General features: G+C 43.7%; 1 pseudogene; it reads right to left on the reverse strand.

Moving 5' to 3' along the window:
• Positions 1-1,143: 1,143 nt before the first annotated feature.
• On the reverse strand, positions 1,144-7,993 carry LOC134479140 (ornithine decarboxylase-like; annotated as a pseudogene).
• Between the last annotated feature and the right edge of the window lie 9,521 nt (positions 7,994-17,514).

Raw genomic sequence — 17,514 nt, forward strand, 5'->3', positions numbered from 1 at the left:
CTTCACCAGAACCTTATCTCCATTGAATTTGTAAAATACAGGTGAGAGTCAGGGACAGGATAGAAGGAGGCCTGTCATTGGGTGAGATGGAAGGAGAGGCGGGAGAAAAGTTTGAAGGAAGAGGTGGAGACTGGGATGGAAAGGAGAGAGAAGAGCAAGGAGAGAGAGGGAGAGAAGCCATGGCAGGTGACTTCAAGATTCTGCTCTGTGTGTTTACAGGTTGTTATTAATGTTCTTATGGGATGGATGGTACTGGGCTTTGTATGTTTCGATGGACAATGATAACATACCAATTGGGTCAAAGGTTATTGTGTTGTGTGGTCTTTCAGGTGTAGATTTAAGTGTAATAGAATGTGGGGCGGCTGGTCTGGGCCACCACAGAGTTGGGATGTGTTTCTCCCAGGATATCTAGCAGATTTCTTGGGGCACCACGGTGCCGGATCTAGCAGGATAAAAGACAACCTTATACTTTTTTTAAATTTTTTATATTTTTACAACAACAGGTCACAACATAAGCTTTTGGTGCATTCTGCCAATGTACAAGCTACAAATGCTTGCTCAGCAGCTGCGGGGCACTCAATCGTATCATGTCTGAAAAGTAAATAAAAGTCCATATAAAACACTGTGTTCCTATGGAAACTTTAAACATTTAAGTGTGACCCCATTTCCTAGCTTTCCATACTGCATTGGTGCCAACTCTACTCTTACAAAGATGTTGGGCCCTACCTTGGTGTTTCCCTCCCCCCTCGCTGAGCCTTTTAGCCTGCCATAGCAAGAAATTGTTTACACCCTTGGGAGCTGCTCTGGGAGCTGCTGTTAGCCCCTGATTTGGGGCTGGGATTCTCCATGGCACCCTTCCTCCCCACTGAGCCTTCCTGCTTGTTGTTGTTAAGAAGTTGTTTATGCCCCTTATTGGGCCGGAACTTTCACCACATAGACTTTTCCTGTTTTCCTGGTTGGGGGTTTTCACCTGCCTTGTTGTTTTCCAAGGCTTTTGCCTTGGGTATATAAGGAGATCTCAGTAAAGCCTTGGAGGCACTCGCTGAAAACGGATGACCTGTGTACTTGATTTCTTTCAATCCTGCAGACCTACGCCCGATATTCACACACTGTCGGTGCAGGCGCCAACACAAAGAGATTCCAAACCAGCAGTAAATCGGTTAAATGATCCCCCAAATGCCTGAATTCAAACTAAACAGGCAGGAAAGAGCTACAAGGATGGCATCTACACATTGAGAGTAGCAGAGGCACAGGCTGTAGGGTGAGGGTCCTTCCTGCTCTCCTGGAGGCAAGAAATGGGAAAAGAGCCAACATCCTGCTCATCCACCTCTGGAGGGAAGCCATGGCTCTGTATCTCCTGCATGAGTAACCACATTGGCGGTGAGAATAAAGAATAGATGTTTGTCCTCTGGAGTCCATTGAAAGTAGAAGCAGGAGCAATGGTGGATGCACCCATGTTCTCAAAATTTCGTAGTGCTTAAAATTACATGTTGTATCTTCTGATACAGGAGAGCCACCACCAATATCAAGCAGATACATGCTGACAACAACTTTCGTGCCCATGGCAACGACACAACTGGCATCTGTCAGTGCCTGCAAGAAGGTCTCACGGGAAGTACATCCACTGCCTGCATGGAAGCTGAGGCCAAGGATGTCACTCTTTATCTCCTTTGCCTTTTCCATGAGAAGCCTGCTGGTTTTGAGTGAGATACCAAATTTAACATTGAGGGGACAAAATGCTTTGGAAGTGTCAATGTCCAACTGCAAAACCAACTTTGCCTTTGTCTGTGCTCTGGTGACTTGCATCAATTCAATTTCACTGTCACAAGTCCTAATGTGGACTCCATTACTGGTGGCATACTTGATTTGAGACACTTGTTTACAAGGATTTGCATAGGTAATGCTCTGGAGCCACCCCAATCCTGTACACCAATTGTATTTCAGTCTTGCTTGCACAGTCAAATCCTGTAGAATTTCCAGCTAGAGTTCAGCTGTCATTCTACCTGTCTGTGAGGGAGTAACAGGGTAAGAGCTTTTAGTCATGTCAGATGCTGCTTTAGAATGTCTTTGAGGTCTGCAATATAGAAAGCATCTTTATTGTCAGGGGAAGAAACTTCTTCTTCTTCTTCTTCTTCTTCTTCTTCTTCTTCTTCTTCTTCTTCTTCTTCCTCCTCCTCCTCCTCCTCCTCCTCCTCCTCCACCTCTTGCTCCTCCTCTTCCTCCTCCTCCTCCTCTTCTTCTTCTTCTACATCGTCTCCTTCTTCTTCATCATCTTCCTCGTTGTCTTCTTCTACGTCTTCTTCTTCTACTTCTTCTACGTCTTCTTCTTCTTCTTCTTCTTCTTCTTCTTCTTCTTCTTCTTCTTCTTCTTCTTCTTCTTCTTCTTCTTCTTCTTCTTCATCTACTTCTTCTTCTTCGTCTACCTCTTCTTATTCGTCTTCTTCTAACTCTTCTTCTTCTACTAACTCTTCTAATTCTTCTAACTCTAATTCTTGTTCTTTTCCTCCTGCTCCTGCTTCTGCTCCTGCTCCTCCTCCTCCTCCTCCTCCTCCTCCTCCTCCTCCTCCTCCTCCTCCTCCTCTCAATTGGTGTAGAATGTCCTTGGCAGTAAAGCCTTCACTGAGGATAAACAATCGAGCTTTTCCTTAGTAAACCTGCTCATGGTCCTTGATATGCCTACAGAAAAAACACTGGGCCTCAGCTGGTCAGACCAGTGGTGAGGACAACACCAAACCCTGAGGATCATCTGGCCATTTGCAGAAGCTGATTCAAGGTGGCACCAAGCTTCTGGCTAGGGTGGCTCTTGGTGATGTCTGCAGGTTCTGACCCTCAGCGGTGTTAATGTTGGCGAAAATGAAACAACGTTAGTTTGGAAACCTGCAATAATATTAAGTGTATGTGGCTATGCTTATGTATCTACAGAGAAGGAAAAACATGGCTACCAACAGAACCTTATAAACATTTTCTCTGAGTAGGGAAAACCTGTTTTCACCTGAGACAGGGTCTTCACAAAGTAAAAAGCCCAGGTGATTCACAGACTGTCTCAGTTACTGATTTCTCCTAACTGTGCATACAAATAAACCTCAAAAGGGCTAGGACAGAAACCAGAAGAACAGATTGGGCAACAAATGCTACAGCTACCTTTTCTCAAACTAACCCTTGCCCCCTTTGGGACCCATGCAGGAATTGTTCACCCCAATTCAACAGGCAGCAGTTTTATGAAGTTTGTTGCCCTAGTCCCTCAAGGTGGGGTGGACAGGTTGGGTCATTAGATGTGGTATAATTGTTATCTAGGCTGGAAGGCTGTTACTGATTATGATCAGAGATTGACAGACATCTAAAGTCTTTTTTTGGAATTACCGTATGCTAGAAATTTCAGGAATTTTTGTTCAGTAACTTTCTACTGAGAGGAATGTAACATTTGTGTTTAATCACTGAATATTGATTTAAATTTCTTTCAATATACAATAATTCTAACATAAACTCAAATTTATATTGTTTTGAATATTGCATATAGAAATGTTTTGTTAATTGTTTGACTAAAGCCTACCTATAACATTTATTGAAAATGTGATGTTTTTACAATAATTTTCATTTTTTAGATTGCTAGTGATTGGAAAAGGACAATTCTTCAAGGGAAAGGGGGATATGAAATGGAAACCTCTAGTTATTTGGGAAGTTAATTTCGCCAAATGATTTCTGCGGCACACCTGTGAGGGATGTCTTGCTAAAGCAAACATGTCAAAGTTGTCCTGATGCAGACACTGGTGAAAGAATGTTTGGCTGTAGAAGACAGTGAGAGGACACTTGATGAAGGAGTATAAATCTGACCCCTCAGACTGGGAGATGAGCCCTGAGCATTGGGTTGCTCCACCTCTCCAATCCTCAGTAAAGATACTGCATGTATTTCTCCACATTACATAGCGTGGTTGAGCTCAACCTGTGATAAAGCTGCCATGGAGAGAAGCTCTCCCAAGAACTGCTCGTGAGGTTCCCGCAGCAGTTTGTCACCTCTGTGGCCTGACCTCAGGTCAGTGGCCAGCCTGGTGGTTTCTTCAGGATTTAGGTACAGCTGCCTGGTGTCTGCTTGCTGGCAGGACTGGACTGTGGCTGCTGGTTCGATCCTGTTTTCTGCCTGCCTAGAGGACTGGACTGTGGCTGCTGAGTTGTATTTGGTGTTTGCTCTGGGATTGAACAGCTGCCCAAGGAGATGGAGCTCAATCCAGAGAAAGACTGCTGAGCAGGTCCACTTCCCCACATCCTAATAACTTTTCTCTGCCACTGCATCTGCTCTGTGGTGGGCTAGAGGAGAGCTTAAGAGGAGGTTTCTAAACATTTATGCCTACAGGTGGCACCCAAAGAACAAGGTTCATGCTTGGTGAATGAGACTGGGAATGTACCCCATGATGAAAAGGGGAAAGAAACAGACTGGAAGGGAAGGAGCTGCCCTGCCCTGCTCCCCATGCTTTCACTACCAGGTGCCCAATGCCTCAGGGAGACAAGGAGCTGGGAAGAGCAGGAGGCAGCACAGGCACAAAGGGTGATGTGTGATATCTGAGTCATGGCACCAATGTGAGGGTTTCTGGTTCAATCCAGGATCTCGAATCAATGTTGGAATCTCGAACCGTGCCCAGACAGCACACCCAGCCACAATGGTTCCACATGGAGAACTTTAATCAGAGAAGACAAGAGCAGAAAGGCCACTGGACATGGGCCAGAGAAGGGATGACTTGGAAGGAGGAAAGAGCAGTGAAGAACAAAGAGTAAGAAGTAAGAGAGGGCAAGCAGCCCCTTATATAGTGTCAGGCACATCTGGCTGTTGCCAAGCAACTGTGGGACAGAGCATACCTGACTGTTCTGAGGTACCTGTGGTGGTAGAGCTTGGACAGAATACCAACAATAATCATGGAAAGGCTCTGGGAAAGATAGGGTCTACAGCCTTGGGCGGGTCGTCAAAGATATTTGGCAGGAGATGGTGGAACAAGCCTCAAGTTTAGAGCAAGAGGAGACAGGGATAATAAACTGGTAACTCCCACCTGGAAGGCCTGCCTCATCTTTGCATAACAATTGGGCCCAATTGGCAAGTTATAAAGTCTTTTGTTTTAAGCTTTATTACATGTGAGTACACTGTCGAAGTCTTCAGACACACCAGAAGAGGTCATCAAATCCCTTTACAGAGAGTTGTGAGCCACTATGTGCGAGCAGAAAATTGAAGTCAGACTTCTGGAAGAGCAGTCAGTGCTCTTAACACTTGAGCTATGTCTCCACTCCTGTGTCTTTTGTCCATAGATTCAAAGGTCTCAGAGGCAAGCTGGTGGCGAGAACCTCAGAAGTGACGACTATAGGAAGAGGCCAGGTTAGGGTTGGCAGCAGCCAATCCCAGAGCTAAGCATGGTAGAAGAATAGAAAAGGCAGGAGGGGCTGGTAGCATTGGCTGCAGTCCTGGGCTGAGGTGGTAGTGATTGTAAAACTACAGGCAGCACTGTCAGTTAGAGGCCCCTCAGCAAACAATTCGAGTCATTTTCCTTTTCGGAATTCAGGAGGTACGAAGCAGGCAAGAAAATGAGGTATTTCTGATCTTATACATGGCTGCAGAAAAAGTGTAGCTTTGGATCTGGCCACAGATCCCTCTTTCATTATCCCCAAAAGTCAAATGTTGTAAGTTAACCACTGGTGTGGATGGTCCCTTACCTTCAGGGACAGTGGGAATAATCTTGGGAAGATGTGGATTCACTTCTGAAAAATTTGTGGTGTATCCAGGTACAGTAGATGTAGATCAAACGAAATAAATAAAAACTTCTAAAGGTTAGAAAGGAGATAAAATTGCTCAGTTATTTACCTATATCAGGAGAAAGGCCACTCCTGAGGAATGAACAGGGGCTTTGTTAAACAAAGATTGTCCAAATACGGGTGTGGGCATAGAAGGGTTGGTACATACAGGAGCTGATGTTAGTTTACTTTCCCAAAAGTCTTGGGATCCAGATTGGCCACTTCAGGTTTTGATGCAATTTATAGGAATTGGTAAATTATCACGAATAGGATGGTGTCCATTGGATTCCCTATGTGGGACCAGAAGAGCAAAAAGGGAAATTGAGACCTTGTATGGGTGACGTATACATAAACTTATGGGGAAGGGATGTTTTACAATAATTGGGTATCAATATAATAACCCTGCAATTCCAGGGACAGCAAATGATGAAATTGGGGCGATATGGTTATTGCTCCTGGCAAAGGATTGATACAGGCGACAGAGCACAAGTTCAAAAACCAGCAGCCTTGCTCCTAAAATGGTTATCAAACCAACCTTTGTGCCAAGAGCAGTGGTCCATAAGAAAAGACAAATTGCAGCTTCATGAACAGTTGTAGTCTCAACATGTAAGAGTCTATGAGCCTGTGGAATTTTTCTGTGTTAGGTGTAAAAGGAAATCAGGTAAATGGAGGATAAGGGGTTTAAGAGCAGTTCAAGTTAAGATAGTTAATGGAAGGGGTCGTTTATAGCTTGGACTACTTTACACTTTTGTTACCAATCATGGCCTATAATAACAAATGGCTTGAAAGATTGCTCTTCTCGATACACTTGCAAGGAAAAGGGAAAGTTTGGCTTTCTCCACACCTACTTTGAATAAGTCATCCACTAAAGAGATACAACTGGAAAGGACTTCCAAAGGAAAGGTCAAAGAGCCCAACTTTTCATATTTTTGTGTAACAACCATTTGCAATTATTCGTAAGCTATTCCCTCGATCTCTCAGTTACCATTATATGGATGACATTCTGTTGGCTGATTCTGATAAAGATGGGTTTGAGAATATTGTAACACAATAAATTCTGCCATGCTGGGCATTAGATTGCTCCAGAAAAACTTAAAGGGGAGATTCACTCGTTATCTTAGTTTTAAAGTCAAATGAACAATTGAGTCACAAAAGATGCAGCTCCGTAGGGACCAGTTGGGTACCCTTCATGATTTTCCCCAGATGCTGGGTGAGTCCTACTTCTGCATCAGGGCCTTCCTATGTGCATGATCATAAGGAATGCAGTTACATGATGCATACACTCTCCACCATTCATATAATACATGAAGGTTTGCTCATTGACTCCTCTTCATCATCGGAGCCGGGCTGCTCCTTCCACACTTTCACTGGGCAATGATGTCAACTGCAGGTGTGAAAGTAGAGGAGACACAGTATCTGCCCGGCTCAGTTATGGTTCTCACTCCAGAGTCTGATGACAAGTGCTCATCCAGAGCTGGTTGTCTTACACTGTGTTCCCTTCAAATTTAAGCTTGGCATCTTCAGATCCAGGATAGCCACCACCAATATCAAGCATATACATGTTGACACCAACTTCTGTGCCCATGTAAAAGACATAGCGGGCATCTGACGCTTCCTGCATGAAGGTCTCAGGGTCAGTACATCCACTGCCCTCAGGGAAGCTGAGGCCAATGATGTCAGACTTTAGCTCTTTTGCCTGTTCCATGAGAAGCCTGCTGCTGTTGAGTTGGCACCAAACTTGACATTGAGGCAACAAAATGCTTTGGAAGTGTCAACGTCCATCTGCAAAAACAACTTTGCCTTTAGATGTGGTCTGGTGACTCTTCATTGATTTCATTGTCAAAAATCCTACTGCGGACTCCATTACTGGCAGCATACTTGACTTGAGACACTGGTTTACAAGGATTTGCATAGGGAATGCTCTCTGGAGGCACCCAAGCCTCTACACCAACTGTGTCTCAGTCTTGCTTGTGCACTCAAAATCTTTAGCACTTGGAGCTAGGGCTCTGCTGTTCTTTCATTTGTGTGTGTGAAAGGGAGTCACAGGGCCGGAGCTTTCAGCCACCTCAGATGCTGCTTTAGAATGTTTTCAACATCTATAACATAGAAAGAATTCCTATCCTCAGGGGAAGAAACTTTTTTTTTCCTGTTGTAGAATGTCCTTGGCAGTAAAGCCTTCATGGAGGATGTGACAACCAAACTCTTCCTTAGTAAAGCTGCACATGGTTCTCAATCTGCCTAGAGAAAATAGCACTAGTCCCTTAAGGTGGCGCACAGCTGGCCAGACCCTTGTCAAAGACACACCAAACCCTGATGATCATCCGTCCATTTGTCAATGCTGATCTCAGGTGGTGCCAAGCTTCTGGCTAGAATGGCTGTTGTGGTGATGATTGTAGGGTCTGGTTCTCAATATTCTTAATGTTGGCGAACAACAGCACCCAAGAGACACTAGATTATTAAAAAAAAAAAAAAAAACCGAGGGACTAGACCAAGCAATGTAAGGATGTGTTGACAGGTGAAGGGAAGCTGGTAGTAGTTAAAGGGGATGTGGTTAATTTTATATGTCTGCAGAGATCAAAAAAATATGGCGACCAACAGAAGTTTATAAAGAATAGATCTGACTAATAGAAACCTCTTGTGAGCTGAGACAGTGTCTCCACAAAGCAAACATCCCAGGTGACTCACAGACTGTCTCAGTTACTGATTCTCCTAACTGTGCATGCAAATCAACATCAAAAGGGCTAGCACAGAATCTAGAAACACAGATTGGGCAACAAAGGCTACAGCTACCTTTTCGCAAACTAACCTTGGAGCCCATACAGGAATTCTTCACCCCAATTCAGCAGGAAGCAGTTTTCTGAAGATTGTCGCCCTCTTCCCTTAGGGGTGGATAGGTTTGGTCATTTGATGTGTTCTAATTGTGATTTAGGATGGAAGGTTATTATTATGATCAAAGATTGCTAAAAATTTAGTAATTGTTTTGGAAGTATTGTATTCTACAAATTTAAGGTATATTTGATTATGTTTTTAGAATTTTCAGATTTAACATTACATATTGATAGCAGTTTAAGTTATTGCTTGAATTTTTTGATAGAAAATTTAAATTGTTTTGAAGTATTGTATATTGATAGAATCCTAAGGTGGTTTTTTGAAGTATTCTTTATTGATAGAAAGGTAAGGTTTTGTTAATTATTTGACTATACTGTACACATGGCATTTATTGAAAACGCGATGGTTTTTACAATACTTTGCATTGTGTGTAGTTTGCTAATGATATTGCCAAGGAAAATTCTTAATGAAAAATTGGAATATGAAGTGGAAACGTCTACGTCTTTAAACAGTTAATTTCGGGGGTTCAGTCTTAGCAGGACCCAGGGCTTCCCCTTCCACTGGTGCTCTTACTAGGATATTCAGGGGGAGGGTGGCAATGGGGGGAGGATGGGGAGGGGAACACCAATAAACAAGGGGAGGGGGAGGGATTAGGGGGATGTTTGCCCGGAAACCGGGAAAGGGAATAACACTCGAAATGTATATAAGAAATACTCAAGTTAATAAAAAAAAAAAAGTTAATTTTGCCAAAGGATGGTTTGCTGGGGCACACAGGTGAAAGCATGTCTTGCTAAGGAAACACGTCATAGACTTTTCCTGAAGCAGACACAGGTGAAAGGATATTTGGATATAGCAGACACGTGAAAGGGCTCCTGAAGAAGGAGTATAAATCTGACCACACAGACTGTGGGAGATGAGCACTGAGCTTTGCTTTGCTCCACCTCGCCATTCTGCAGTAAAGACACTGCATGTATTGGTTCACCTTACACAGCGAAGTTGAACTCAATTTGTGATAAAGCTGCCATGGAGAGGAGCTTGCCCAAGAAATGCTTGTGAGGGTCCTGCAGCAGCTTGTTGCTTCTGGGCCTGACCCCAGGACAGTGTCCAGTATGGTGGTTTTTCAAGAGTGAGGTACAGCTGCCTGGTGTCCGCTTTCTGAAAGGAGCAGACTGTGGCTGCTGGTTTCTGCTGGTTGTCTACCTGCCTAGAGGACTGGTCTGCAGCTGCTGAGTCGTGTTTCGTATTTGTTCTGGGACTGAACTGCTGCCCAAGAAGAGAGGGTTCAATCCAAAGAACTACTGCTGAGCAGGTCCACTTCCCCATATCCTAATAACTTTTCTCTGCCACTGCATCTACTCTGTGGTGGGCTAGAGGAGAGCATTAGAGGTTTCAAAGCATTTATGCCTACCGGTGGCACCCAACATGACTTAGGCATAACGGGTAACTCTGCTTCTAATGTGGTAAAGGAAACTGTAGATGATGAGGGGTGAGCAATGTTACTGAAGGAAATTGGTAAAATGGCAGCTACAGTTGCTGGGTGCTATCCTACTGTGTAACTGGAAGGGTTTTTTGTTGTTTGTATTGGTTTGGTTTTACTTTGTATGTTCACATACTCTTAAAGTTTGGAGGGAAGTTCAAAAACTCAGATGGTTCACTCAATTCTCTTCTACTAGAAAGGACTGCAGACTTGGCTATGCACATAGAGTTTTTGACTGGAAGTTTAAATGCTTGGAAGGCAAAAAGGCAGAGGGAGAAGAAGGTTCAGGCTTGATGAATGAGACTGGGAATGTACCCCATGATGAAAAGGGGAAAGAAGGAGTGGAAGGGAAAGTGCCGCCCTGTCCAGCTCCCTGTGCTTTCACTATCAGGTGGCCAAAATTCTTCGGTTAGAGAAGGGGCTGGAAAGACCAGGAGGCAGCACAGGCACAGAGGGTTAATGTGTGAGTGCATTACCACAGGTTTTGCTTGGTCATGAAGAGGTACCTTCATCCTTCCCAGCGTCCCTGCAGCATGTACCTGCATCTGATGCTATTCCTGCCACTGAGCTGACCGTGCAACTGATAGAAATGCTAGATTTTAAAGCATTTTAAAGAAATAATTGTTTTGTATCATTTATACTCTTCCTATATTAAAGAAACACTAAATAAATAGACCACAGCATGAGGTGATCCCACAAGATGGGAAGGGGTTGGTGTCAGCTGGTGAACAATTGCAATGGCGGTTGAGGTGGAGGCATGAAGCTGCAGAACCAGCCCTTGTGATTAACAAGTGGAATAACTGTTCCTAAAGACCAGCTGCTGGGTGATGGGCGTTAAGCTGACTTACGGGAGCAAATCAGATCTGATGGGTAATTGAAAAATGGTGCGGTGCAACTTTCAGAGCTTAGGATTTGGTTGAAGAACCTGGGGGAAGATCTACCTCTTTTACCAAAATAGGAGTCTGGAGAATCCTTTACATAATTCTTACAGAGGTTGAGTTCAGCTGTGAACAGAACCACATCAGACTCTGAATTCACACAGTCCTTGATACAAATATTGGCCTTCAGGAATGCAAACCTCAATGTAAGAGAGCAATTAGACCATTGAAAGCATGGCCCCTGTAGATGAATGGAAAAGGGAAACGACTGGTGTTGGTTCTCAGGAGTGTAATTGCAAATATCAAAGGGCAAATTTTGGCTAGAGATATCATGAATCAAAATACTTGATATTTAAATGATGATCAATTTGGACATTTCCAAAGAAAGTGCAAGGCCTAAGGATCTCCAGTTCAAAATGAAAGGTACATTGATTGTAGAGAATATGGCAACACATTCTCTAGAATAACAACAGGCTGGTTCTGGTTAAGGTGAGTGACAAAGGCTTCAAGGCTATTGCAGCCACTGGAAAGAGCAGACCTTGGTAAGGATTACCAGTCTAAGAGTGAGAACAAGGCAACTCCTTGCCATTGAAAACTGAACTGAGGTGTATATTGGTGTTTACATGCAGGGGAGGTCAAATGAAATCTTAGTCAGATAAGCTTGTGATTGGGCAGTGGGTAAAGAAGGCGGAGGTAAAATTTTAGAGAGGGGACAGAGAGATGGACCAGGAATCAATAGAGAAGATGGAGGAAGATGAACCAGATCCACGTGGTTCATCACAGATCGCTTCTCTGTTTCTCTCCTGTATCTCTGTCTATTTCTCTTTGGATTTAGAAGGATATAATAATTGTTAGGGTTAGGAATCTCAGCCTGTGCCCAGACAGAACAGGCCAAGCCACCATGGTTGACGTGGAAAACTTTAATGAGAGAAGAGTAGAAGAGCAGAAATGTGGCCAGGCATGGACACATAGACGGGGTGGGTCTAGGAGGGGGCATGAGCATTGAAGAACAAAAATAGAGAAGTAAGAGAGGGTTAAGAGAGGGCAAGCAGCCCCTTTTATACTGTCAGGCACAGCTGGCTGTTGCCAGGCAACTGTGGGGCAGAGCATCCCTGTGTGTTCCCATGTAGCTGTGTGTGTTCTCTTTGAGCTTAGACAGAACACCAACATTCCCCCATCTTGGTTTAATTAAAAAATAGTAGACTCGATGGTGAAGCAGGAATTGGGTTGTGATCTCTGACTACTTCCTGCTTGCTTTGCGGCAATGTGTCTCTAGAACCTAAAAAGATGGGGATGGGGTTATTTGTTCAGTCCAGAATTGGCTGTCTCCCTGATGTCCATGGTCTGTGGAACCATCCGAGTATAGGTCAGAAGGAACAGGTCCAATAGAAGCATCTGTGTCTGTGAGAGGAGATTGGAACATCTGAGGTCGCTTCTCTGGAACTGTCCTGGGTGTAGTAAGCGCCTGGACTTGACAAGATGCTGAAACACACATCCGTGTTTATTATAGGCAGAGAATAAGATTGAGTTTGTTTGGAATAAAACGTTTTCTGAGATGTATATTTGAATCCCAGAGGACTCCCACCCTATGGAATAAGTACTGAATGGGATCTTTCCACTCAGATAAGTAAGTCTGCCTAGTCTATTTGGTCCATAAAAGTTCGGTCTGAGCACTCGCCTCTTACTCTATCTAGTTTATAAGTTTACATCCTTTAAGATCTGCAGAGCCAGGGAGAAGTAGAGCTTATGTAGCTGGGACATTGTGTGCACAGCTGATGCACTGCAAGCAGGTGGCCATGCGAGGACACTGGAGCAAAGTCCTGGACAGAAAGAGAGCTTGTTTGTACAAGGGTTTAGTGGTTGAAAACGCATGGGAAAGCAGGCATCACATACAGGGTTCCTCCTAAAAGGGGTCAGACCTGCTTTTCCTGAGGCACAAACCAGGAACTACAAGAGTGAGATAGGGTGAAGAGAGAGGCTATTTCCCTACATCAGGGGGACGGCCGCTCCTGTGGAATGAACAGGGGCTTTTGGGAGCACTGGGAAACATGTGCTCTGGCACATAGGTCTATGATCTGAGACCCAGATTGTCCAAATATGGGTGTGGACATAGAAGGGTTGGTACATACAGGAGCTGATGTTAGCTTACTTTCCCAAAAGTCTTGGAATCCAGATTGGCCACCTCAGGTTTTGACACCATTTATAGGAATTGGTAAATTATCGAGAATAGGATGGTGTCCAACGGATTGCTTGTGTGGGAGCAGAAGGGCAAAAATAGAAATTGAGACATTATGTGGCTGACATACACATAAACCTATATCGGGAAGGGTTGTTTTGCAACAATTGGGTACTCAAAACATTGAAATATCTGAAAGGCCAACCAATATAACAATGTATTGATAGTGGAATGGAAACCGGCAATACTATTAAGGGGATGTGGCTATGCGTATGTATCTACAGAGAATGAAAAACATGGCTACCAACAGAACTTTGTAAAGATCATATCTCACTAGGAAAAACCTGTTTTCTGCTGAGACCGTGTCTTTACCCAACAAACATCCCAGGTGACTCACAGACTGTCTCAGTTACTGATTCTCCTAACTGTGCATGCAAATCAACTTCCAAAGGACTAGCACAGAAACTAGAAAGACACATTGGGCAACAAATGCCACAGCTATCTTTTCTCAAACTAACCATTTATTTCTCTTTGGGGCCCATACAGGAATTCTTCACCCCAATTCAGCAGGAAGCAGTTTTCTGAAGAACATCGCCCTAGTCCCTTAAGGTGGGGTGGATAGGTTTGGTCATTTGATGTGAAGTTATTGTTATCTAGGGTGGAAGAATATTATTGGTTATAATCAAACATTGATAAAAATGTACTCATTTTTGTACTTATTATATATTGGAAATTTAAGGTATTATTGTTCCATTCTTTTCTATTGAGAGAAATTTAAGGTTTTCACTTAATCACTGCATATTGACAGAAATTTAAGTTTTCATTTGAATAATTGTACATTGATAGAAATTTTAAATTATTTTGAATTATTCTATATAGGTAGTAACATAGGGTTTTGTTACTTATTTGACTATATTATACGAATGGCATTTATTGAAAATGTGATGGTTCTTACAATAATTTCATTATGTGTAGATTTCTGATGAGAGGGAAAAGGACAATTCTTAAAGAAAAAGGGGGATATAAAGTGGAAATTTTAGTTTTTTGGAACATTCATTTTGCCAAAGGATGTTCTGCTGGGGAACACAGGTGAAAGGATGTCTTGCTAAGGAAACACGTAATAGACTTCTCCTGAAGCAGACAGAGGTGAAAGGATGTTTGGATATAGCAGACATGTGAAAGGGCTCCTGATAAAGGAGCATAAATCTGACCCCACAGACAGTGGGAGATGAGCTTTAACTAAGCTTTGGTTTGCTCCATCTGTCCATTCTTCAGTAAAGACACCGCATGTATTGGTTCGCCTTACATAGCGTGGTTGAGCTCAACTTGTGATAAAGCTGCCATGGAGAGAAGCTCGCCTAAGAACTGCTCCTGAGGGTCCTGCAGCAGCTTGTCACTTCTGTGGCCTGACCTCAGGTCGGTGGCCAGCCTGGTGGTTTCTTCAGGATTGAAGTACAGCTGCCTGGTGTCTACTTGCTGACAGTAGTGTACTGTGCCTACTGGTTCGATCCTGTTTTCTGCCTGCCTAGAGGACTGGTCTGCAGCTGCTGAGTCCTGTTTGGTGTTTGCTCTGGGACCGAACAGCTGCCCAAGTAGATGGAACTCAATCCAGAGAAAGACTGCTGAGCAGGTCCACTTCCCCACATCCTATTAACTTTTCCCTTCCACTACCCCTGCTCTGTGGTGGGTTATAGGAGAGCTTAAGAGGAGGTTTCAAAACATTTATGCCTACAGGTGACACCCAAAGTGCCTTAGGCATAACGGGTAACTCTGCTCCTAATGTGGTAGAGGGAACTGTAGATTCTGAGGGGTGAGCAATGTTCCTGAAGGAAATTGGTATAATGTCAGCTACATTGGCTGGGTGGTCTGCTACAGGGTTCCTGGAGAGGGTGTTTTGGTTTTGCTTTGTATGTTCACATACCATTCTGAAAGTTTGAAGGGAAGGCAGAAAACTCAGAAGGTTCACTTGATTCTCTTTTGCAAAAAAAGATTACAGACTTGGCTATGCACGTAGAGTTTGGGATTAGAAGTTGAATCGGTTGGAAAGAAAAACAAGCCAAGGGGGCTTGGTGAATGAGACTGGGAATGTACCCCATGATGAAAAGGGGAAAGAAATAGATGGAAGGGAAAGTTCGCCCTGCTCTGCTCCCCATGCTTTCACTACCAGGTGCCCAAAGTGCCTGAGGGAGACAAGGGACTTAGAAGAGCAGGAGGCAGCAGAGGCACAAAGCTTTAATGTGGAAGTGAGTGCATTACCACAGGTTTTGCTTGGGCCTTCAGAGGCACCTTCATCCTTCCAGGTGTCTCTACAGCATGTGAGTGCTACTGATGCTGTTCTTGCCAATGAACTGTTCTGGTGACTGATAGAAATGCTAGATTTAAAGCATTTTGAAGAATCTGTTGTTTTGTATCATTTACACTCTTCTTATGTTAATTTAAGGCTAAATAACTAGGTCACAGCATGAGGTGATCCCACAAAATGGGGAGGGTTTGGTGTCAGGTGGTCAACAATAACAGTGGTTGTTGAGGCAGAGGCATGAAGCTACAGAACCAGCCCTTGTGATTAACAAGTGGAATAACTGTTACTAAAGACCAGCTGCTGGGTGATGTGCATTGTGTTGACTTACAGGAACAAATCAGATCTGAAGGTGTAATGAACAATGGTGAGTTGCAACTTTAAGAGCTTGCGGTCTGGTTACAGAACCGGAGGAGGAAAATCTACCTCTTTACTAAAATAGGATTCTGGAGAATCCTTCAGAGAATTCTTATAGAGGTTAAGTTCAGCTGTTTATAGAACCCTGTTTATGGAACTCTATCAGACTCAGAAACTAGACAGTCGGTAGAAATATTGTCTTTTGGGGATGCAAACACAGAATGTAAGAGATCAATTAGACCATTAAAAGCATGTAGAGCCCATGTAGATGAATGCATATGGGAGACCACTGGTATAGTTTCTCAGAAGTATAATGGAAATATCACAGGGCAAATGGTGGCTAGAGATATCAGCAATCAAAATGCTTGATGTTTTAACTGTAGACAATTTGGTCACTACCCAAGAAATTGTAAGGCCAAAGGGTCCAGAGTTCAAAATGACAGGTGCATTGATTCTAGAGAATACGGTAATCGTAGCTTAGACCCTTCAGGTTCTGGTTACTATGAGCTACAGAGGATTCTAGGCTACTGCAGCCTTTGACATTGGTCAAAGGATTTGCCAGTCTGAGTCTGAACAAGGTAACTTCTTGCCATTGGGAACCAAACTGACCTGTGGATTGCTGTCTGTATGCAGGTGAGGCCAGGTACAAATCTTAATTAGTTACATGAGCTATTGATTGGGCAGTGGGAAAAGAAGGCAGGCTGAAAGTTTAGAGAGAGGGGACAGAGAGGTGACCAGGAAGAGACAGGAGATGGAGGAAGGTGAACCAGATGCACATGGATCTGAGTCATCTTCATCTTCTCTGTGTCTTCTTTCTGTCTGTCTCTTCAGACAAAGGAGGACATAATTGTTAGGGTTTCGATTTGGGCCTGTGCTCTGACAGAACAAGCCACCATGGTTCCACGTGAAGAGCTTAAATGAGAGAAGAGTAGAGGAGCAGAAAGGCGGCTGGCCATGGACATATGGGGGAGGGATGGGGAAGGGGGCAAGAGCAGCAAAGAACAAAGAGGAAGAGAAGTAAGAGAGGGGAAGACAGGGCAAGCAGCCCCTTTTCTAGTGTCAGGCATAGCTGGCTATTGCCAGGCAACTGTGGGTAGTGCATACCTGGCTGTTCCCATGCAGCTGTGCTCTTTGAGCTTAGACAGAACACCAACATTCTGCCATTTTGGTTTAATTAAAAAATAGTAGACTTGATGGTGAAGCAGGAATTGGGTTGTGATCTCTGACTTACTTCCTGTTTGCTTTCCGACGATGTGTCTCTTAAACCTAAAAAGATGGGTGTGGGGTATTTGTTCAGTCTAGAGTTTGCTGTCTCCCTGTTGTCCATGGTCTGTAGAACCATCCAAGTATAGGTCAGAAGGAACAGGTCCAATAGAAGCATCTGTGTCTGTGAGAGGAGATTAGAACATATGGGAGTCTCTTCTATGGAGCTGTCCTGGGTGTAGTAATCGTCTAGCCTTGGCAAGATGCTGAAACACACACTTATTATAGGCAGAGAATAAGATTAAGCGCGTTTGGGAGAAAACTTTTTCTTAGTTGTACATTTGAAACCCAGAGGACTCCCACCCTTTGGAATAGGCAGTAAGTGGGATCTTCAGGCAGATGTACTTATCCGAGTGGAGTCTATTTGGTCCATAAGGGGTAGGTCTGAGTGTTTCCTGTAGCTTATAAGTTTACCTTCTTTGAGATCTGCAGAGCAAAGGAGAAGCAAGAGTGTGCATGCACACATAAC

The sequence above is a fragment of the Rattus norvegicus genome, chromosome 6, assembly GCF_036323735.1.
Source record: "Rattus norvegicus strain BN/NHsdMcwi chromosome 6, GRCr8, whole genome shotgun sequence".
NCBI classification, from domain to species: Eukaryota; Metazoa; Chordata; class Mammalia; order Rodentia; family Muridae; genus Rattus; species Rattus norvegicus.